General features: G+C 43.7%; 1 protein-coding gene and 1 long non-coding RNA gene across 2 annotated transcripts in view; one reads left to right on the top strand and one right to left on the bottom strand.

The window, feature by feature from the left end:
* LHFPL3 (LHFPL tetraspan subfamily member 3) overlaps positions 1–22,487 on the top strand; it is a gene marked incomplete at its 5' end in the record, with an annotated part of 272,549 nt that overhangs the window by 38,563 nt on the left and 211,499 nt on the right. The window lies entirely within an intron of this gene.
* Positions 3,433–3,875, bottom strand: LOC310826621. The gene is made up of 2 exons (XR_014555897.1): positions 3,834–3,875; positions 3,433–3,708 (listed from the first exon to the last, which is right to left on the bottom strand). It is a non-coding gene; the product is annotated as an uncharacterized lncRNA (long non-coding RNA).

Here is a 22,487-nt window from a genome sequence, read left to right as displayed (position 1 = left end):
AGTGAGTTTTGTGTGCCAACACCGTGCACTTTGTTTGAGACCATAAAGGGACTTCTTCAGAGCACAAACAAATCCCTGTTTTACCTGTACGCCATCAGGTGGAAGCATATAAAGTGATTCATCTAGAGATCCGTACAGAAAAGCTGTATTCACATCATGGTGACTAATGTGTAGATTCTCTTCTGCAGCTAGCTTGAGCATAAGCCTAATGCTCTCATACCTCACGGTGGGTGAGTAGGTCTCGTGATAGTCTTCACCTGGTACCTGTGCAAAACCTCTGGCTACCAATCTGGCTTTGTGTCTGACTATCTTGCCATTTTGATCTGTCTTCGCTTTGAAGACCCATTTGCTTCCAAGCAGTTTCATTCCTGGAAGTACTGGAACAAGGTCCCATGTTTTGTTCCTTTCCAAGGAATCAAGCTCAGCCTTCATGGCATTTAACCATGGCTCAGCTTCCTTTGAATCCAAATCCTGGATTTCTTGGAAACTTGAAGGTTCAAACACCTTCTTGGAGCTTTTAACAGCTGTTACTACTATCTTAGCAAACTCATCAGCAAATCTCTTTGGAGGTCTGCCTTTTGTCGCTCTCTGTGACCTACGAATTAGCCTTAAGTCTTCAATACTCTCCTCTTCCTTCTTAGGAGAAAAGTGACCTATTGTGAACAATGGTTCCTCCAATTCTTGATCAGAGCTTTCAGAGGGTCGCATAGAGGCTTTCGCACTCTTGAAATCCTCTGAATCACCCGATTCAGTTTCAGACTCAGAATCAGAACCTTCATCAGTGGGTGTGGGTTGTTGCGGTTGCTTTTGACTATCCTCAGTTTCATCACTGTCATCAGGATAACATTGGAAAATTCCCACATTCTCCCCCCACTTGGCATTGTACTCAACACTTCTTGTGAGCTTAATTGTCTTAGAGTCAGTCATCATTATTCTGTAAGACCCTTTCTGATAACCTAGAAAGATACCATGCAATCCACGCTTGTCTAACTTGGAGCTTTGTGGTGAGTGAACCCACATGTCAGAACCAAAAATTTTCATGTGTTTGATTTATGGCTTCTTGCCAAACATCTTCTCATAGGGGGTACAACCAATCGCTGAAGATAACCTGCGATTATAACTGTAAGTGAAACATGAGAGAGCTTCGGCCCAATAACTCTCTGGAAGATTGGCATCATGCAGCAAGGTTTTTAACCCTTGAAGCAATGTCTGATTTGCTCGTTCCGCAAGTCCATTCTGCCATGGCGAGCGAGGACTAGACAAATCGTGTTGAATTCCTTTCTCAGTCAGAAAAGCTTCAAACTGCTGAGAAGTGAATTCTCCCCCGCGATCACTGAAAAGAGTCTTTACCTTCTTACCATGCACATTTCCCAACCAAGCACAGAATTCCTTGAACCTTGGAAAAGCCTCTGATTTCTGCTTGAGATTGTACACATAAATATACCTGGAAAATGCATCAATGAGAACCATGAAGTACCTGTTTCCACCCAAAGAGGGCGCTAGTGGTCCAACCAAATCAGCATGAACAACCTGGTATGGTTCTGTAGCTTGCCTACTAGACACCTTACCTTTCGCAGCCATTTTCACTTTGTTTGCTGCGCATGCCTTGCACTTCATGTGGTACCTGCAGGGTTTAATAGTCATACCTTCAACCAAGGCAGGCATTTTAGATACTGCCTCAAAATGCAAATGACCAAATTTTCGATGAAAATCGTGAATACATTCTGCATGCAAACTTTTGTTAGAACCTGCAATGCAACAAGTGTCATCCTGCACAACATCATCAAAATACAAAACATACAAACGATCAACATATTCAGCATGCAATACATAATCATTTTTCTTTGTGATGATGCACCTTTTGTTCTTAAAGGAAACGTCAATTTTCCGCTCATTCAGCTGTCCAACGCTGAGCAGATTATGCTTGGCATCTGGCACATAAAGCACATCCTGTATCGACAAGTCCAAACTGTGAAGAACAACAGTTCCGTAGCCTTTACTGGGGATTGTGTGGTCATCCGCCTGGTGAATCGCACCTTCCTGCGGTGTAAAAGACACGAACAGTCGCTTATCATTGCACATGTGATGCGTTGCAGCCGAATCAACAACGAAGAAAGATCTAGATGTCTTCTGGACCTCTGCAACCTTTGGAGTGAAGCGTGAGACCATTGCCTTGTGCTGCGTTGTCCTGGACACCGGACCTTTGCCTTTGCCTCGGCCTTTTCCACGCGATGAGCTTTCGCTGCGCTGCTCTGTCTTGGCCCTGGGATATTTGCATTCCCTCTTCATATGGCCTAGACGTCCACACGAGTAGCATTTCACTGCCTTCAAAGCTTTGGCGCCATCTGGTGGTTCCACTGCACTCTGGGATGACGTCTGTGAAGACTCCCCCTTGCCCATGCAGCTATCACCCTGGCGGTCTGCTCCATTCAGAATCATGGCAGTATCACTGGCTACTGTGAGTTGAGCATTTGGCTGATTGGCATCAAATTCCCCACTTGCCTCATCCAGCCTTCTGCAGCTAGCCATCATGACTTTGGCATTAGCCTTCTGCGTCATCTCTGCTGCTTTAAATCAGGCTGCTTTATACATGCTGCGTCTATGTACAGCTGCTTCAATCCAAAAGCAAATTTTAAAAGTACTTTCGATTTCCAGCCTCTGCCTGTGAGCCTGTGCCACTCTGCTTATCTGCAGCTGCTTCAAACCGCATTCCAAAGGCAAGTTCAAAAGTGAAAGTTCTCTCTGCTGTCTTAAATTCATGCTGCGACACTGCTGCAGCTGCTTTACTTTCGATTTCCCCCAGCATAGGAAGAATTTATCCTTCTAGCCTTTTGCCTGTGCCACGGCAAAACCGGCTATAATAGTTCAAAGTCCAGCCATAAAGCCATTAATTAGAAGCTGGCAGGCTGCCCGGAGCTGTAGCACATACCTCATCAAATCATCTTGACGCGCAGAGATATCGTCCGATCCGGCCCTCTGCATTCCGACCCTTTGCCGGCACTCCAATTCTTTGCTCCTTTGTTCCTTTGCCAGGAGCCCGACTTCTGGAGTCCATTCTCAAAACACTGCGTTTTTCTGGGCCCATAACCAAATGTTGGAGATAAGCAGTGTCCAGTGCACAGCGGAATGATGAAAAGTACGTGCCAACATGCTCTATATTACTTTATTTACACTTCAAAGCTGGTAATTTACAGAAAAACATCTTCCTTCTGCCGGAGCAGAGAAAGGCATCCTCTCTCCTCTAAAGCACGGAGAGAAACACGCTGAACTGCAAAGAACAGTGAAAAACAGGAAACCAGTGTACGTCACATCCAGTCTCCTTTCCCGTGAGAAAACCCAACAGCACTTGACTGTGGAATGTAAACATTGTCTTGTGACAAGCACTTCGCTGCTCAGTGAAGGAAGCAGAAACCAACACTTTGGGGGGGGGGGAAGCTTAGTAGCAACAGGTAGTCAGTAGTGGGTATGGTGAGGCAAAAGACCCTGGGCCCAAGCACACATGCATATTGTATAAAGGTGCAAAGCCCTTCTTTCGCACCCTGTGAAATATAAATGCACAGAGTTTTTTAAAAAACTGGGCAATGGCGCGTCGCGCGCCCATGACTCCCGAGCCTTCCTCGATCTCCTTCCCCCTTCCCCCTTTGTTTTGACAGATCAGGGGAGGCTCGGGAGTCACTGGTGGACAGCCGTTGCCCAGGAGAAGCCAGCCTGCTGGTGCATTTGTCTCTGGCCGGCTTCAGGAGCTGCTCGCTGCTCACTGCTATGGTGCAAGAAAAATGGCGGGCGCCACGGCAGCGGGCAGCAAGCAGCTCCTGAAGCCAGCCAGAGCCAACTGCGCTAACAGGCTGGCTCCAGGCTGCTGAGACTGCTGCTGCTGCTGCCATGTTTCCTGGGGACAGATTTGCAAATCTGGGGACATTCCAGGGACGGAATTTGTCCGGGGACAGATTTGCAGATCCGGGGGCTGTTCCCGGGAACCGGGGACGTCTGGTAACCCTAGGTTAAAGGTTTGGTCCTATAACCTGTTTATACTCATGCCGCCACTTCGTTCAGTAATGCCTGAATGGGGCTAGAGATAATGAGTTCATGTGGCTGTAGGAAACTGCTTATACTGAGTTGGACTATTGCTCCATTTCGCCCAGTATTGTCTCCACTGGCTGGCAGTGGCCCTTCGGGATTCCAGGCAGGGTCTCTCCTGGCGATGGGAGCGGGAATGTTCTGCTTGCAACCCAAGTGTTGTGCCCCTGAGCTCTGACCCTTTTAAGTTAGCTGCATAGAAGTTCCCGGTTCCCGCAGATAGCAGATATAAGACAAAACATTTGCATAATGACTTTTTAATGTTACAAATAAACTCATTAACTTTTCCCCCCTTTGCTTTCTTTGAGGAGCATTTTTATATTGTAAGAATTACATACGGTAAGAGAACTCTTTGCTAATTGTGTTTGTGTAGCCTTGTAACATTGTGTGTGTAGACCCTTGGATTTCCGTGGCACTTTCAGCAGGGCTCGGCCCTGGGGGAAATGCGAAGTACAGTGGTACCTCGGGTTAAGAACTTAATTCGTTCTGGAGGTCCATTCTTAACCTGAAACTGTTCTTAACCTGGGCTACCACTTTAGCTAATGGGGCCTCCCGCTGCTGCGCCGCTGCTGCACAATTTCTGTTCTCATCCTGGAGCAAAGTTCTTAACCTGAGGTACTATTTCTGGGTTAGTGGAGTCTGTAAACCTGAAGCGTCTGTAACCTGAGGTACCACTGTAATATTAAGCAAATGCCTTGGAGCATGTACAGGAACGTCTTCTCCTCATTAACTGGACATCGCAGAGCACTCTCTTATCTGTTATTAAGAAAATGGATAGTCTATTTAGAAGATGCTATTGACAGGCAGTCATGAATTGTGGCACACCTGCATTGCAGGAGATTGGACTCGAAGCTCCCTGGTGTTCCTTTCACTTCTACAATTCTATGATCCCGTGATTCTATGATTTTAGACGTTAGACCCTGCATTCCCAAAAATGAAGGGAATGCCTCAGTACCCAAACTGCCAAAGGAATAGCAGTGCACTCCGAAGCATGTCTACTCAGAAGTAAGCCCTATTAAATTCACTGGGGCTTACTCCAGGTAAATAGTGTTAGAGCTGCAGCCGAATTCGTGTTTGAGCGGTGAGTTGGGCTAATTTAGTATTTTACTGGGCATACCAAAGTTGATGAGAGTTTTTGCAAAGCCTTGTGAGTGCTTGGAGGGCAAAAACCTATTTTAGCTATTGCGGAAGGAAAGAGCAAAAGAGAAAAAGTATCAAGCAGTAAAGAGGCAGCGAGTTCTAAGTTCCAAAGAGAATGCATTCAAGCAAGGGAGCATCCAAGCATCCAAGGAGGACTTTGGATGAGTTATTAAACAGTAAATGGTCTGGGGGAAAGAAGTAGAAAAACAGACATGAAAAAGGGAAGAAGTGATGAGACTGACTGAGCCGCTCTCACCCTCTGCTGTTGCTTGAATTAATTCTGAAATTCCCCATACTATTTATGCCTACTATTTATATCCTCTCTGAACTCTTTGCTTTGGTCCCAGGCAGCTATTGATGTGAAATGGGGGGCCGTTTTTAATTAGGCTGTCTCAGTAATAAGGTCTAAGGAGTTTCCGTAGCCTCCATGATAGTGAACTGGAGCTTCAGATATTTTTGTCTCCTGTTCTAATGTACATATTCACAGTGCATAGTTGTTATTTTTTAAGGTATATTATCGCCATCCTCCGAAGAAAGGGCAGATCTTATTAGACTATCTCCCATCAGCCTCAGCCAGAATGGCCAGTGGGGAGGAATGCTGGGAGCTGAAATTCAGCAACACCTGGAGGGCAACAGGTTGCCTATAGAATCATAGAATTGTAGAATTGGAAGGGACCCCGGGGTCATCTAGTCCAACCCCCTTTAGCCCCTCCCCATTATTTCGCTGATGGATATGGTATAGTATGGTTTTATACTTATCTCTGATCCTGGGTTGTGACGCAGAGGTGATCATATCATTGCAGAGTTTCTGGGGATAACTTTTTCAAAAAATACAACCATATTCTAGCTTTCATGGCCGTGTAAATCTGCACACAGAGCCTGTTCTCTGAAGAGGAGCCTTGGCACCATGTAAATTGCCCCTCTCAATGGTTCTGCCACCGCCCTTCTCTGCAAGGAAGAAGGTTGTAAGTACATGAGCCAAACATGCAGTTTAGTTCTTCCATCTTTGCATGCCATGAATTCCCATTTGCAGTTTGTCGCTGATGCTGCAGCCGTCACCAACTCCCATTGTTCTTAGTGTTAATTAGAATCTTCCTCTCTCAGTAGACATACTGAACAGCATACCCATATAAAGCCTTCTGAGATCTATCAGTTATTTTCAGTGTTAGTTTATTCAATAATCCCCGTTACTTGATGAGACCCTTTTGATTTTTTTTGTCCTGAGATTTACCTAGCAGTTGCTTAATTGCTTTCTCCTATATATATATATTTTCCACCAGCCTTTGATCTGCTCCCCCCCCCTTTTGCTCATTTCAGCCTCAAAAATGTTCATTATCTGATGTTCTCACTCCCAGAATAAAATCATCGTTACTGTCTTTCTTGAGTGATTAATTTCTAAGAAGAGTATTTCTGAAATGTGGAAGCCCTGCTCCTGGGCTGGCGCAGGTGGTGGTTGCCAAGAGGTGGAGCTGCCTGCAGCTGTGCAAATAGAGCAGGGATCGGGACCCTGTATGGGCAGCCGGCCGCAGCCAGGCTTGCACCAGTTGCTGAGGCAGCTCTAGAAAGCCTTCCTGGCTTAAAGAGAATGAAGGTACATTCTTTCACCTTTGGTGGACGTGCCCAAAGATTAAGGCTTTCTGGGAGATGATCTATAATGAAATGAAAAGGGTATTTAAATATACCTTTCTGAAGAAACCAGAGGCCTTTCTCCTGGGCATAGTCGGCCAATTGGTGCCAAAGAAGGATAGAATTTTCTTTATGTATGCAACAACAGCAGCAAGAATACTCATTGCAGAGTATTGGAAGACACAAGATCTACCCACCCTGGAAGAGTGGCAGATGAAGGTGATGGACTATATGGAATTGGCGGAAATGACTGGCAGAATCCGAGACCTGGGACAAGAGTTGGTGGAAGAAGATTGGAAGAAATTTAAAGACTATCTGCAAAAACACTGTAAAATTAATGAATGTTAAAATGATGTTGGATTGAAAATAAGTGGTATTAGCAACAAAGTTAATAAGAATATGCAATAATGAATTGATAATGGATGAAAATATAGAGTTATAATATGTTAAGATAAGGAGTTAAGATAAATGAAAGAGGGTAAGGATTTGCTGAATGGATTATATAAACTGGGAATACAAAAAGGGGAGGTGTGAGGAGGTCAAAGAAACAAGCTAATGAGTGTAAAGTTATAAAAAAATGGATTTGTTTCTAACTTCTTTTTTCTATTTTTCCGTTTTTTGTATTTTGTATTTTTATTTTTTATTTTTGCTTTTTTATGCATTTTTGTATTTATGACTTTGTAAAATCTTAATAAATATTCTTAAAAAAAAACATAGAAAGCCTTCCCGGCCGAAGGGGCGACTCGGAAGAGAGAAGTCTCTTTGGGGGGCAGCACTTCAGGGGTGGAAGGAGGGTGTGGGCCAGCCCCCTTGTGCTAAAATTATGGTTTTAATGGGGATGGGGTTTTAACTTCAGTGGGTGTTGTTTATTGGGGAGGTGTTTTAAAGAGTTCTTAATGTTATATGTTAGTTGTAGTTTGTATTTTTTGGTTTTATAAGGCTGATTAACATCCGAGGACCTGCGGCCTAGGACCCTCATACCTACGGGACCGCCTCTCCTGCATGCCCCGCAGAGGACCTTAAGGTCCACAAATAACAACACTTTGGAGGTCCCAAGCCGCAAGGTGGTTTGATTGGTCTCAATTAGGGCCAGGGCCTTTTCAGTACTGGCCCCAATTTGGTGGAACGCTCTCTCACAAGAGACTAGGGCCCTGCGAGACTTGACTTTTTTCCGCAGGGCCTGCAAGACAGAGCTGTTCCGCCTGGCCTTTGGTTTGGACTCAGTCTGACCCTTATGTTTCCCTCCCCTTATGGTTTTGATTTATGGGCTACTATTAAAATTAGGCTGCATTTTAAATTGTATTTTAACTCATATTTTAATAAACTGTTGGTTTGTTGGTTTGTTTGTCTCCCATTATGTTTTATTGTAATTTTATTGGTGTTAGCCACTCTGAGCTACTCTGAATTTTATTGGTGTTAGCCACTCTGGCCGGGGAGGGCAGGGTATAAATAAAAACTTATTATTATTATTATATTACATCCTTTTAAATGTGTTTGTGGGAGGGGGGTTATTGTTGTTTTTAGCTCTTTGCTTGTGTTTTTACTTGTATTTTTATCCTGTGAACTGCCCTGAGATCTTGTGATTTAAGGGCGGCATATAATTCCAATAAATAATAATTTAAAGATGGAAGAAGTGCAACTTTGTACATATTGGCATCCATCCACTTGCCTTGAGAGACAATGGAGTGTACCTCCAGGGGTGAAGTCAGACTGCTGCATTCGTAACACCAAAGTGACCTTCTCAGGGCGTAAGCCTGAGCAGTGGGTATGGAGGTCCTGGGCTCCCCAGACCACAAGACCCACCTCTTGGCTTCGCTGATGTGGTCCAAAGAACCAGTGGTCAGGGATGATGGGGATTGTAGCTGGAGACCCAAGTTTTGGAAATAAAGCTTTCATCCTACTTGCTCAGCCTTAGTGGCTCAAAGCAGTAGACTTGAAGGCAGGAGAAAAAGACTTGATGGAAAAGTTGTCTCAGCTTCAAAACATTTTAGTTGGAATTGCATGAGCTCCAGTCTGGTTGGTCTTCAGACAGAGCTAAAGCTGTTTATTGAAGTGAATTATTTTTCTAATAAGACTGTGTGTGCATTGTGGGATATTCTGCATTGGCAGTGGAAGTAATGGAGTACATCTGTGCAAAATGAATGCAACTCCGTAGGAAATGTGAGTGAAGCATTTTGCACAGCCATCGCAAGCATATAATGGTAATGGAAATTCTTCCTGGATGGTTTGCATCAAGATGTTAATTTCGTATTAACTTCTGATTTTTACTTTTTTGGGGGGAGTGTTGCTTGGAATTATTCAAACTTCCTTAATTTCAGGTATACCTTAGAACACACCTGTACTTTCTTGTGCATTGCAGGGGACAAATTCTCTCTCCAAGAAGTTTACCTGTCGTTACTGATTAGCTTTTTCATGGATGAACCCTGCGGGAAGAACACTGACCTGTGTTCCTAAATAAATGCTGTAACCATTCATGAAAGATCATTGTATGTAGGAGACTACAGAGCTCCTAAATAGTGCAGTAAGGTAAAGGTAAAGGGACCCCTGACCATTAGGTCCAGTCGTGGCCGACTCTGGGGTTGCGGCACTCATCTCGCTTTACTGGCCAAGGGAGCTGGTACTGTATACAGCTTCCGGGTAATGTGGCCAGCATGACTAACCCGCTTCTGGCGAACCAGAGCAGCGCACGGAAATGCCGTTTACCTTCCCGCCGGAGCAGTACCTATTTATCTACTTGCACTTCGCCCTTTCAAACTGCTAGGTTGGCAGGAGCAGGGACCGAGCAACAGGAGCTCACCCCATCGCGGGGATTCAAACTGCCGACCTTCTGATTGGCAAGCCCTAGGCTCTGTGGTTTAACCCACACCGCCACCCGCGTCCCTAAATAGTGCACACACATGTAAATTTAGTCTCTCTCTATGCCATAGTTCAGAACTCTGACTGCCACTACATCAAATTTCAATGGAAACCTCTGTTCCCAACTGCACATTCAAACCTTACCTACTGCTGCAAAGAAATTATTCTTTATGAATGCTGGACAGCTCACGGTGAGTGAAGAGTTCCGTTTTTAATGTTTATCACATAAAAGAGCTCAAATTGTCTATCATCGCTCCAGCCACTTGTTTTGCTCCCCACCCCCTTTCCCGCAGGTTTATATTCCTGCAAAAACAGATAGGTAGCCGTGTTGGTCTGCCATAGTCAAAACAAAACAAAATTCCTTCCAGTAGCACCTTAAAGACCAACTAAGTTAGTTCTTGGGATGAGCTTTCGTGTGCATGCACACTTCTTCAGATACCTTCAGATATCTTCAGATAAATTTTGCAGATTTATTCCTGCAAAAAACAGACACATGACATTTTAGAGCTAGATGCCCTCAGAATGCCACTTACCTTTCTATCTCTGACGCATTTCTCTTGCCACATGTCTATCTTGCTTCCTTCCAGGCTGCCAAAATAATTGGACTGATGACGTTATAATTACAGCATTTTGTAAACAGCCACTGTTTAGCTTCTAGCACCAAACGCTTCTTCAGAGCTGTTACAGTTCATCAACTAAATACTTATTTGGGCAGCTTGTCTTAAAAAAAAAAAGAAGAAGAAGCATGTTTAACTAATGGAGCATGGTTGCTTGTCAGCCTACTGTATGATGGAGCCAATTTGCTGCTGTTTGGAAGGCTAGACTGTGACTTCAGGCTTCTGTTTTGAATTTGGAAATCAAATTTACAATAGTTTATTAGATTTCTGGGTCTAGGGGGGAACTTAGGCAGCCAAACCATCTGGTGCGCCTGTTAATAGGCAATGGTGTGTTCTCCTTCTTTCTTAGCCAGTAAGTTCCACTTGCCAATAAAATGGGCTGTGATCCTCCATGCAGCTGTTTCTTAAAGCTGTCCATCAAGAAAAAGGAGACAAACAAGGCCTTCTTTAAAAAGCTAATTAGATATTCAAAAGCTATAAACAGCTCTTTAACTGTCCCGATCTATTTCTTTGCATGGCAGGAGGAACAACTCTTATACCCCAAACCTGAAGAAGTGAGATATGTTTAGATTCGGTTCTGATCAATTAGAAAACATGGCTGGGAAGAGAACATGGCCAGTCTCGTTTTATAAATGCAAATGAAAGGACTGAGGGATTTTTAATCCCATGCAAAGGACAAATGCAAGAAGCATCACAGCTCATGCATTTTAAATTTTATTTTTACTATTTTTAAACTTTAATATGCTATGGAAGGTTAATAAAATCTAACTAGCTATTTCATAAAGATTATCTGAATGAAAATTGAGTTTTGATGCTAGCAGGCTCAATCGAAGATATTCATGCAAAAAAGAAACCAAAACAATTCTTGAAGATCAATTTCTCTTGACATTGGGGGAAAAAATTGTTGTTAGGAGAAAGCACCTCGTTTTTAGGAGTAAGTTCTGTAGAGTATGGGAAATGAATTTTGATTCCTCCCCCAAATGATCTTAAGATTTTTGCAGCACTGGGCAAACTAAAAGGGTATCATACAAGGCTAAGACTTCAGTTTACTGTAGGTCAGAGCCAAACGTTTTGCAAGCAGAAACAGTCTTTGCAAACTACTTGAGAGCACACAATGAATAATGCAAATTAATATTTGTGTTTATCTAGATAATGGTCTGGGAGCTCTCACTACTGCTGCAGTTTGTTTTGTGAAATGTGTGCCCCACTTTCCAGTGAACCATTTGGCATTCGCAGGGCAGCTTGCAAAGAGTAATAAATAAAAATGTTGTAAAACAATGAAAGCAACCAAACAGCAGCACAGTGCAGGATAAAAATACACATATCAATAAGAACTCACAGCAACTTAAGAGTTTTAAAAGTTTATAGGTTAGCGTGTGTGTGTTCACCTGGTACCCAAATGATAAAATAGTTGTCACTACGTGAGTCTTCTCCTGGAGAGCATTCCACATCTGAGGTGCCACCACCAAAAAGGCTTTCTCCCAGAACAGGTGAGACAGGATCCCACTACCTGTTGCCCATTAGCAGCCTTTCATCTTAGATAACTGAAGCTTCCAGAGTTTATTGAAAAGCATATTTACATGGATTGTATTTTAGTAATCCAGTCTTTGAAGGTAGCAAGGTATGGATAACTGAGGCTATTCTATCTCGGTTCAGGAGAGGCTGTAATCAGTATATCCATTGTATCTGACAAAAGGCACTCTACTCCACTAAGACCAGGGTAATGGAGTTTTTTGTGGACTCTTGTCAGCACCTGAATGCCAGGGACACACAAGTAGAAGCTTGACTTAATAGATGAAACTCTTATCTGCTTTCATTACCAATCTTTACTTTGTGCTGAGATACGGAGAAGATTAAGAAAAGGTATTATGGATAAGGCATGCCTAGTTATTCCTGGGGTATGTGCGGAATAAACTGTTCCATGTTTATTTGGGGGTTTAGCCACACTTCATGTTTTATGTCTGGCATTTCTGAACACACAGGGAAGAGTTCTCTGCATGTACATCCCTTTTGGGGTGTGTGTGGCTTTAACAATAGCCCAGTGAACATATATACAGTATCGTGTACTGCTAGTTTGATCTCCTCACCTCTCCTGTGTTCATTGTATGCGCCTTAAAATCTGAAAAGGACTTTATTTCTGCCTTTATCCCCTGCCCAGTGGAAGAGAAGTCATTAGGGCTTTGTTGTTGTTGACACTGTCTTGCAATTCCTGTTCCTCACGTTTCTCCTATCAGGAAGTGGGTGTGTCCATGCACACTCATGTACAGTCATACCTCGTGTTGCGTTTGCTTCAGGTTGAGCGTTTTCAGTTTGCATCCCGCGGCAACCCGGAAGTACCATAAAGGGTTACTTCCGGGTTTCGCCGCTCGCGCATGTGCAGATGCTCAAAATGACGTCATACACAGAAGCGGCGACGCGCAGACGCGGGTTGCGTTCTGCTCTGGTTGCAAACAGGGCCTTGGAACGGATCCTGTTCGCAACCAGAGGTACCACTGTATCTGGAAGTCTCCCTTTCTGCCAGTGGCGTAGCGTGGGTTGTCAGCACCCGGGACAAGGCAAGTAATTTGCACCCCCTAACCCGTGGATTTGCGCCCCGTAACCCGTGGATTTGCGCCCCCTAACCCTAACCCTCAGATGTTGCGCCTGGTGCGGCCGGCCCCCACGCTACGCCACTGCTTTCTGCGTGTTTGGGTGTTATGAGGAACATGAAGTTGTTACTTGCCCTTCTTTGTCCTTACACCACTTCTCTTTATACCAGAAACAAATGCAACACCACACACAAAATGTTTCTTGGACATTTTTAGGTGTTTCTTAGGAAATAAAATTAGTGGAGTGGGTAATGACCTGGGGAGGGAATCAGGTTTGTTTATTTAAAAATTTACACTTAAGTTGCCTGTCCCCATCATTTTTTCAAACAGCCATATAATATTTGAAAGAAATGTTTAATATTTAAATGTGTAATATTCCCAGCATTTCTAAAATGACCTCTGCTCTTTTATTGCATAACTTTTAGTTGTAAATTGCCTTGAATGCATTGGCAACAAAGTGGTATACAAAGTGGACCCTTAAAAAGCCTAAGTGATACAGACGCATTTTTGTTTTTACTTCTAAAATACTTTTTAAAAAAATCACTCTAAGACCTCTCTAAGACCTCTATTTCTGCAAATACTAGTGTTGAAGAATAGCCTGAAAAAGCACTAGCCCAGCTGTTAAATGAATATTGAATTGCAGACGTGTTGCTGAAAAATGTACAAATTATATTAGAAATGGGCGAAAAAAAGGTTGGACCTTTTGCTAAGAGGTTTGCATTGCAATTTTCAACCTGGAACAGACTTTTATGATTGAACTGTAAAAGACTTGAAAAGTGGTCTGTATAATGACTGTAAAATACCTCTTATGTGCTAGTCCACATGGTACCAAATATAGCAGATACAAAACCAAGAATGCTTTCTAGATAATAATAATTCAGTGAAATGAGGATTGATTTTCTCTCCCCCCCCCCATTTTGGTCATTGTGTAGTTAATTAATTCCAGGGAGTTGAACATAGCATGAATAAACTTTTGTTAACACACGAAAACAAGGCAGCAAACGACCAGCTCCTTCAAACATACACACCATCTGTTTATTATCCAGAATTTAGAAGAGACGTGCTTGTGCTTCATTTATGGAACAAATCTATGTTATCTTATCACTATTGGAGGTTGCTTCAGTCTAGTGATTCTCTGTCCTCTTATTGTGTGTGTGCCAATTCAGTTGGCAAAGGAATTGAAACTAAAACAGCTGATACCATAATGCCGTTATGCAATTTTGTGGTGCGAACGCGTTTGGAAGACAGTTCTGATCACTTCTTCTCAAAAAGGATGTTGTAGAGTTGGGGAAAGTTCAGAAAAGGACAACCAAAACAATCAAAGGAACGGAGCGATGGCCCTGTGAGGAAAGGTTGCAGCACTTGGGACTTTTTAGTTTAGAGAAGAGGTGAGGAAGTGGCGACATGACAGAAGTTCCTAACATACCGTGTTTTTTGTTCTTTGGATGCACTTTCCCCCCTCCAAAAATTAAGGGGAAATGTTTGTGTGTCCTATGGAACAAATGCAGGCTCCTTGGCTTCAGTGAAAGCAATGCGAAGCCTCCAAAGTGCAGAGGGAACGCTCCCTCCGCCCTCCGGAGGCTACGCGTTGCTTTCGCTGAAGCCTGGAGAGCGAGAGGGGTCGCTGCAGTTCCATGCCTGCCTACATGCATGTCAGTTGAGGGATAAAACAACTGCCAAATCAACAGAGGCTACACACATTGGCTACCTCAAGGCTGGATTACGGCAACATGCCCTATGTGGGGCTGCTCCTGACGTTGGTCTTGAGGGTGCAAACAGTGCAGAATGTGGTGGCTAAGTAGCTTGTGCAGACCCAACACAGGACACCTTGCCTGTGGGATTTGCACTAGCTGCCAATCTGCCACTGGGCCATACTAAAGCGTTGGTACTGTTCCGGCTTCGGGGACAGCCTTTGAAGCCTCTGCAGGGCAGCGGGGGGAAGGCACCCCGCTTCCCTGCAGAGGCTTTGCACAGTTAACCCCCGAAGCCTTTGGAGCGCAGCGCGAGGTCCCGCTGCGCTCCAAAGACTTCAGGAGGCTTCAGAGGCTGTCCCCGAAGCCAGAACAGCGAGATGGAGCTATTCTAGCTTCGGGGTTAGCTGCGCAATGCCTCCCCAGGGCAGCAGGGTGCCTTCATCCCGCTCCCCTCCGGAGGCTTCACGGGCTATCCCAGAAGCCAGAACATCAAGAGGCTATCCCAGAAGCCAGATCCCTCTTGCTGTTCTGGCTTCTGGGATTCAGAATATATATATTTTTTCTTGTTTCTTCCCCCCCAAACTAGGTGCGTCCTATAGAGCGAAAAATACGGTAATACTATAGAGCGAAAAATACGGTAATACAGTGGTGCCCCGCAAGACGAACGCCTCGCAAGACGGAAAACCCTCTAGACGAAAGGGTTTTCCGTTTTGGAGGCGCTTCGCAAAACGAATTTCCCTATGGGCTTGCTTCGCAAGACGAAAATGTCTTGTGAGTTCCTGCAAGTTTATTTCCCTCCCCCCCCTTTCCTAAGCCGCTTATCAGCTGATCCACTGATAAGCCGCTTAACAGCTGATCGCTAAAAGCCGCTAAACCGCTAATAGCGCTAATCCGCTAAGCTGTCAATGGGCTTGCTTCGCAAGACAAAAAAACCGCTATACGAAGAGCCTCACGGAACGGATTAATTTTGTCTTGTGAGGCACCGCTGTACATGGCATTCAGAAAGTGGATAGAGAAAGTGTTTCTCCTCTCATAGTGCAAGAACTCTTGACTAGTCAGTGAGGCTGAACGTTGGAAGGTTCGTGACAGATCGGGTGGGTGCCTCTTCATGCAGTTAAACTGTGGAATCATAACCATAGAATGATAGAGCTGGAAGGGACCATCGGGTTTAACTCCCTGTAAAGCATCCATGACAGATGACCATCCAACCTCCAAGGAAGGAAAGTCCACCACCTCCCGAGGTAGCCCGTTCCACCGTCAAACAGCTCTTATTGCCAGAAAATTCTTCCTGATATTTAGTCAGAATCTCTGTCCTTGTAACTTGAATCCAGCGGTTTGCATTCTACCCTCCAGAGCAAAGGAGGAACATGGCACCTCCCATGGGGAGGAAGTGATAGCCACCAACTTTGATAGCTTTGAAAAAGGATTGGACAAATTCATGGAAGCTGACATTCCTGGTGGACACTATGCACAATGGCTATGTTCTGCCTCCACTGTCAGAGACCATATGCCTCTGAATGCTGGTTGCTGGGAGTTACAGGTGGGTAGAATCCTGTTGCCCTCATGCCATGTTTGCAGGCTTCCTACAGGCACCCAGTTGGCCATTGTGAGAACAAGATGCTGGACTTCATGGACCACTGGTCTGCAGGCTCTCCTCCATGAATGTACAGTGTTGGCATGAAAGGAGTGCATGTTCCTTTACATATTCTGGGCCTCCTGGTCCACCTCAACCCTGACAAAACAGCACCGGCAGGTTTCCCTCACTTTATACAGGGTTGGTTGTTAGTTTATGTCTTCTATACAGCGCTTTGGGAACAAATGTGAAAAACATATTTAAAAAACCCAAACCAAGTTGTTATCCTCTGGTTGTTTCAAAGGCAACAACAGCAATTGATAGGTAATTCACTGAGCAAAAAGGATTCATCCCCCAAATCAAAATGTAGCATCATTTTCTCTGCTTGTTCTTGGATGCTATAACTTCAAGTTTGAAGCGTGAGAACACACTAAGACAAGCTATTCTCCATTCAGTGGGTTCACTAAATCATTCACCACTGTGACTGTCTAGTTCCCAGAATTCATTCTGCATCTTGCTAATACATTTGCTCTTTTGTGGTGTCGCTTAATACCCTGCAAACATCTAGCTTGATTTCAAACTGACATATTTTGCCATAAATAGTGTGCATTTTGTGACAAGCACATAATTAACTTTTGCTAATTAGTTAATGGCTGCCAACGCAGCCACAGTATACATTATTTAGGATGATACCAAGAAAATTGGTGGCCTGACAGCTTGCTGACAATGTTGGGATGTTCAGGCTTCGGCCCTGTAATGGCTGCTGATTAACCGACTCAACCGCTTTGCTTCAAGTCAAGTGTTGGGGGAAAATTTATTCCCCAAAGACAGAACAGACTTGACAGTTGTACAAGGATGATATTCTGGCAGGTGACTGGTGGTTTAGGGTCAGTAAGCAACAGCATCAAAGATAAGATTTCATTGGTTTCATTTCAAAGTCTGAGGCCCATTATACTTGGAAATTTCTACAAATCCTCTCTAGCCTCCTCTGTTGATGTGAAGCTTCTGGAAGGATGAACTTATTTCAAGACATTTCGAAGCCAGCATAGCAAGGCCCATTTCCATGCAATAATGAACACTTATTGCCAGCCTTTTAGTGGCTGGCTTCGAATATGCAAAACTATAAATTTGACTCTACTTGGAGTAAGCACCATTAAATGATCTTCCAGAAAATGGTTTGGTTCAATTACTGCATAGCTTTATGCAAGTGTGGTTCCCCTTGGGTTTCTGTAGCCTATATAGGCGCTCAGATGTAGAACTTGGCCCAGTGAATAATTGACTTCAAGCTTCTTTGAAGGACTGAAGTCATAAAAACTTGCTTGTAACACAAGTGGCATTTCACAAAGCTAAGCCAGCACAAATAACTGTGAGCTGAGCTTACATATTTGACATAATATTTGGCTCCTTCCCTGAGGCTTATTATCTAGCCAGTAAACTACCTCACTGTGTGAGTCTTCCTTAAATAAATGACATTAAAGACTCTGTTACTGCCCTCTAGATTGATAGGATGCATAAAAACAGATTAAGAGTTAGTTGTTCAAGAGGAAGTGTTCGCTTGCATGTTGAATCTTTAAGAATGCATCTTTAAAGAAAGACTTTTAGAACAATATATTGGGAGCATTTCCACACTTGAAAAACTGAAGAACTAAATTTCAGGACTGGTAGGGTATATAATAATTAGGGAAATCAAGGCTGCTTTTGTTGTTTATTGTTTTTGATACAGATGGTCTGTTGTGTGTCGGAGTTTGTAGTAGAGTTTTCTTTCTCTTTATCTCCATCAGCCAGGACAGCTAATTACATCTCCGTACTGTACCTAGATTAGTGCAGGATTATTTATTTAATGGGACAATGGGACGCGGGTGGATTATTTATTTAATGGGACAATGGGACGTGGGTGGTGCTGTGGGTTAAACCACATAGCCTAGGACTTGCCGATCAGAAGGTCGGCGGTTCGAATCCCCTCAATGGGGTGAGCTCCCATTGTTCAGTCCCAGCTCCTGCCATTCTAGCAGTTTGAAAGCACATCAAAGTGCAAATAGATAAATAGGTACCGCTCCAGCGGGAAGGTAAACAGTGTTACCGTGCGCTGCTCTGGTTCGCCAGAAGCGGCTTAGTCATGCTGGCCACATGACCTGGAAGCTGTCTGTGGACAAATGCCGGCTCCCTCGGCCAATAAAGCGAGATGAGTGCCGCAACCCCAGAGTCGGTCACGACTGGACCTAATGGTCAGGGGTTCCTTTACCTTTTTATTTATTTAATAGATTTCTATTCCACCTTTTTTTGATAGTTTCTCACAAGGTGCCAAACAATAACATAAAGTTAAGCTGAACATATAATTATGATATATAAAATGGTCCATTGAAACACAGAAAATTAGTACAAAATACTCATAGATAAAACAATAGAATAAAGCAACTGAGAAAACAGGTAGCTAAACCCAACAGTAGAAAACAAATTCATAAACTGAGAGCCCCCTCCTTCATGAAAAAGCTTGTGAGAAAAAGGTTAAGACCTCAAATGTTTCCAGGAAGCCTGCAGTGTTGTGGTTTAAAATACGGTGGTTGGTAATGAATTTCTTAGTTGTGTAACTTCCACAGAGAATATATTTTGCCTTGTATTCACCAGTTTCAATATTCTACGTGGCAGGCAAATGAGGACTTCTGCTACTAACCTTGGCATGAAAGCATTATTACCACCACAGAATAAGATCACAGGTGGATTCTTAGCTGTGCTTGATCATATTCATTACGAATCTTCTGCCATCTCTACCCTCGCTAACAACCCAGCTGATTCATGCTCCTGAGTTCCAATGAATACCAGGGAGCTGACACAGCTCTACAGTCAGGCCAAGGGTGTTGATTGTAGTTTAGAAATTATTTATTGTAATTGTTAAGTGTCGATTTCTGTTTAATTTTTATATGCTGATATTATTATTCTATACTATTCTAATGGATGTTGAATGTTACTTCATTTTATGTAGAATAGAATCATAGAGTTGGAAGAGACCACAAGGGCCATCGAGTCCAACCCCCTGCCAAGCAGGAAACAGGTTGTAGGTTGCTTATTTTGAAGTTACGTTTTATTATCACATTTTTGTATTGCATTAGATTGTTATAAGGTGTGCATTCTTTGTTTCTTCAGCTTGTAAACCACCTTAGAGAGCCAGTGTGGTGTAGTGGTTAAGAGCGGTAGTCTCGTAATCTGGGGAACCGGGTTCGCGTCTCCGCTCCTCCACATGCAGCTGCTGGGTGACCCTGAGCCAGTCACACTTCTCTGAAGTCTCTCAGCCCCACTCACCTCACAGAGTGTTTGTTGTGGGGGAGGAAGGGAAAGGAGAATGTTAGCCACTTTGAGACTCCTGAAGGGGAGTGAAAGGCGGGATATCAAATCCAAACTCTTCTTAGGTATTGTAAGATAGAAAGACTGTTTACAAATTAAAAGTGATGATGATGATGTTTCAGAGTAATCATACTGATGCCCTTAGCCATCACGGTTTGAAGATGTGTGGCAACCACTTGTTTCAGATAGTTCCCAAAATACAAATTTGACATGGAATGATAGCTAGCTAGAGAATTAAGGTTAGGAGTCGGTTTATCGACAGAAGCAGATGCACAGGGAGACACTGATAATCCAAGCTACTCCTGGGCGACTTTCATCAGGTACGAGAGGCAAGAATCCACTTCACAATTTATACGTGGTTGCAAGCTTTTTACATTTCCCCCGTAAAAGACTGCTTGACTTCAGACAATTCAGCACCACGGCCAGTTCCTCTGATATGGCACTAGATAGGCACCATGCTGTCGTTGGAAACGACCACTTTCTTTAACCAGCAGGAATTGTTGTCAGTCTGTCTTGGGAGGCAATGGAGCAGTGCACCTTTGGGGGTGCAGTCAAACTGTAGGAAGCTTGCAGAGCCTGCTGTGGTTGTAGAGAACAATGTGGGAGAGACATATTTTGTTGCAACTGGGACAGATGGAGGCATCCAGTTGTGTTGTTTCAGATGCACCATGGTGTTTCTTCTCTCTGTGCTCCTCCCAGCGATTATTTCTCCTCTGGTCACTGCTGTGGATACAGGACCTGTCTGTCTGTCACCAGGCACTGCAGTCATGTGCAAGAGATAGAGACTGCCACACAGCAGGGTTGATGTTTGCCAGCCTTCATGTCAAATTTGCAGACACAGTTGGTCTGCCAACAGGCCTGGTGCCTGAAGCCAGCTCCTGATAGAGTAGAAAGCTGCTATATAGTATTTTTTTTAAAAAATGTATTTGAATCTCCCGTATTCGTAAATCAAATGAAAAACTCCAACTGAGCAGAGTGTGCCAACTATTTTATGGTACTAGCATTAAGAAAAACCCGATGAATTGGATACTAAGCACCACCATTTTGGGGGGACTTAGTTAAACTGGGCATAGGGGATGTGGGTAGCACTGTGGGTTAAACCACAGAGCCTAGGACTTGCCGATCAGAAGGTCGGCGGTTCGAATCCCCGCGATGGGGTGAGCTGTTGCTCGGTCCTAGCTCCTGCCAACCTAGCAGTTCAAAAGCACGTCAAAGTGCAAGTAGATAAATAGGTATCTGGCGGGAAGGTAAACGGTGTTTCCGTGCACTGCTCTGGTTCTCCAGAAGCAGCTTAGTCATGCTGGCCACATGACCCAGAAGCTGTACGCCGGCTCCCTCAGCCAGTAAAGCAAGATGAGCACCGCAACCCCAGAGTTGGTCACGACTGGACCTAATGGCCAGGCGTCCCTTTACCTTTTAAACTGGGCATGGGATGGGGATGACTGTGCTTTTTCTCTCAGAACCAAAATACATTGTTAAAGCACCTACTTTCCATCAAGGTCAGCTCTATTTTATCTAAGTATATCTCTCCTCATCTGAAGCACCAGCAAGGCATCCTTTCTATGGCAATTGAGTTTGAGTTAGGTATGGGACTGGTGTTCTGCAAGGAAGTAAGGACTCTAGGAAAAAATGTTCAGTGGTTTTTCCATAGAGGTGCTGAGAGGGAGAATTGGTGGGCAGATTTTTTGCATGGGCATCCAGCACTCTGCCTGGACAATAAGAGTGAGGGCCAGTTGTCATGTTGAAGAAATCAAGTTTGCTCCAAGTTAGGGAACTGGAGCTGAACTTAAGATACTACAAAGTAGTCTAAATGTGCAAATTTGAAGGAGAAAGCTCTCGGATATTTTCTCTACTGAATAGCCAAGCAGAATTCCACTGCTAGTGAAATCTAGTATTTGTCCCTTAGCTAGTTTAAGTAACGCCAACTCTGAAGAGCCTTTTCCAACAAGCCAATGTTATTCATAATGCAAGTGGTTCAGCACAATCATTTGTCCCACTCTATTTCCCAGCAATGAGCTTAGAAGAAAGGTCATACTCTTAAGCTTTCGGTTCAAGAGCTTTCTGTCTCTTGCTGTCTGCTTTGCCCCTGCTTTTATAATGGGCTTGTTTTATGTCTGTTAAACTCACCAGGGTTTCTTGAGATGAGATTCTATATCAGCAGGCTATTTAAGCTGCAGTATAATCCGGCTGTAAGACAACAGTTCCCTTTTGAATGTGCTGGGGGATTTTTATTATTATTATTTTGGGAGGGGAGGAAGGAGGGGTGCCTAAAGAAGCCAGAAGCTCTATTGATTGGGTCCAAGAGAATTCAAGTAGAGTACAGAAGAGTAAGAATTAAGACTTGTGCGATTGTAGTTGCAAGGACTTGCCAATATCTCTTTAAAGAGAAATTGGGAGCCTAAAATTTCCATCTGTTCTTCCATATACAGGTTCATAAGTCATGGTCTTATAATCTTAGCCATATCTTGTATTTTGTGCTGATTTGCATAAATGTTGCTTTTGTTTTCCTAGAGATGGTTCTGTGGTTTGGCAGATGTGCGAACGGGGCATTTTCCCTGTACTTCATTCTTAAAACCTGTTTTGTGTGTTACTCCTTCCTCCTCTTCCCGTTCTTGAATGTGTTCCTTCTGACTTTTGTGACATTGGGAAAGAAGGAACACAGTTTCATAATTGCCTACGACTTCAGCCATTGTGCACTGCTTGTTTCATGCAAGGTGCCTGTAAGCATTCATATAGCTGCTCCAGATGCAGAGGACAGCTTTGGAAATGTGTTGTTTGTGTCTTTAGACGGCAGCCTTCTAGAGGGCACCTACATTTTCCCGCACTTCTCACTCCCTCATTTGCAGTTTTCTGAACTTTGAAAGCTCTAACACATTTAAGAATCCCCTGGGAAGAAAGGTTGACTATTAAACCTATCTGAGAATTGTTCTGTGATGGGAAGAAGTTTCTCCAAGCAGCTCTCAGCACTCTTAACAAA

Source organism: Podarcis gaigeae, assembly GCF_964106915.1.
Source record: "Podarcis gaigeae genome assembly, chromosome: 10".
NCBI lineage: Eukaryota > Metazoa > Chordata > Lepidosauria > Squamata > Lacertidae > Podarcis > Podarcis gaigeae.
This window is presented reverse-complemented; position numbering and strand designations above follow the sequence as displayed.